The sequence below is a fragment of the Camellia sinensis genome, chromosome 3, assembly GCF_055761805.1.
Source record: "Camellia sinensis isolate YWXY chromosome 3, ASM5576180v1, whole genome shotgun sequence".
In the NCBI taxonomy this organism is placed as follows: Eukaryota; Viridiplantae; Streptophyta; class Magnoliopsida; order Ericales; family Theaceae; genus Camellia; species Camellia sinensis.
Window position 1 is genome coordinate 152295185 of NC_138963.1, and position 1900 is coordinate 152297084.

At 36.6% G+C, this 1900-nt stretch overlaps 1 pseudogene; it reads left to right on the forward strand.

Annotated features, from left to right (window-relative positions):
• The first annotated feature begins 823 nt into the window (after nucleotides 1-823).
• LOC114298959 (putative calcium-binding protein CML44 pseudogene) lies at nucleotides 824-1283 on the forward strand (annotated as a pseudogene).
• Nucleotides 1284-1900: the final 617 nt, after the last annotated feature.

Here is a 1900-nt window from a genome sequence, read left to right on the forward strand (position 1 = left end):
CAAAAGAGTAATTTCACGTCGAGGGCAACCGGGCCGGGGATCGAGGCCGGGATCAGGTCGAGTCCGGGGCTGAAACATGGATCCTCATCCCCGGCCCGAATATCATCGGGGATTTAATTTTCAATACCATCCCCAGCCCGTTGGGGGTATTTTTCAGGGAATAACAGTTTAATTCGGGGTAGGGGGATCGGGTCCCAGTCGGGCTGGGTTTCGATTGCCATCTCTACCTTACATTAAGAGTCATAGGTGTGCCACATAAAATGAAAAATCATTTTAACATTATTGTAGTATAAAAGGCCTGTGTTTTCACATTCACAGTGACCCATTAGTAAACAAAAGATGTAAAATAGAAATTAAAAAAAAAAAAAAGTGAGCAAAGATTTGTCGTCCACGTTTTTGTAATATAAAAAAGGTATCAAGAGCCCTAAATTGCTGAAACTAATGGAATGTATAATATTTTGTACAAAATTGGAAAGTCCCTAGTCCTCTATGCTTGACTGTAAAAAGGACAAAATAAAAGTCTATATTGAAATTCTAAAGTAATACTCTTCTTTCCCTAAAGCAATGTAAAACAGTAAGTTATAGAAATGTTTTTCACAACCCTTCTTCCAAGAATTTCCCTGCAAAATTCAATATAAATGTCAATTACAATACCATTCAATGTTTCATAATCTTGGCCCTTAAAGGACAACCTAGATTTCCTCTATCCCTTTATATATATATATATATATATATCCCCAATATTTCAACTCCACACAGAGTGTGCAGGCACAAAAATTAAAAGCATATCCATACATTCTTTGATTTCAAACTCTCAACCAACATGTCTCCTCTCAACACCAATGATTTGCACCAGATTTTTGACAAGCTAGACCAAAATGTTGATGGCTTTATAAGCCTCAACGAGCTCAAATGGCTTCTGGAGAGAATCAGAGTTTAGACTAGCCTAGACGAGCTTGAGTCATTAGTGGGCAAAACAAGCCTCAACCTTCTTGACTTTAAATTCTTCTATGACAGTATTGTTAAGCTTGATCAAAGTGAAATAGCCAATGAGTATGTTAATGACTTGGAAAGTGATTTTTCCAAGGCTTTCAAGGTGTATGATTTGATTGGTGATGATTTCATTTCATGTGAGGAGCTTCAGAACGTGTTGTCATGATTAGGATTGTGGAATGAGTATTGTGTTAAGGATTGTAAAAACATGATTAATGTTTGATACGAATTCCAATGGGGTGCTCGATTTTGAAGAGTTCAAGAACATGATGTTGCACACCAATTCTTAAAAGCATATTTATTCTATTTATTTATTTTTTATTTTTTTGAGAAATTTCACTTTGGTATTAATTATTTGCTATGATTGTGATAGGTATTGGTCGTCCAGACTTTTTCATTGGGTTGAATTAGCTAGAATACAGACTTGGTCTTTGATAATGTTATTGTTATTGTACCTTCAAAATTTAGTATTGAATTGTTGTGTAATGCATATAGTGATTTGAATGTAAAATTTGTTTATATGTGTTGGCTATATATTTTGTACAGACCTATCGCAACTTGACATGTGGATCATAATGGGCAATTTGGAGAATAAGAAACGGTCTCCAATCATCAATAGACGCATGGCAACTTATAGCAGTGGCAATGGATCCGCGATACATGTGAACAGTCAGGATACTCAGGGTGACATGGCCAAATGGTTGTTTACAGTTTAAATTCAAATTTAGGAGGGAAGCACAACCGTAAGAGTGGAAGAGTAGAAGCAAACTGTTCAAGGCCACACTCAGTGATCATGGAGATCATTTCGACAGTTATCACCTACTTCAATGGTTATGAGCCACTTCGGCGGTTATCTTTAGAGCCTATAAATAGAGGAGAGTGCTGATAATGTGGAGACGCAAAACCA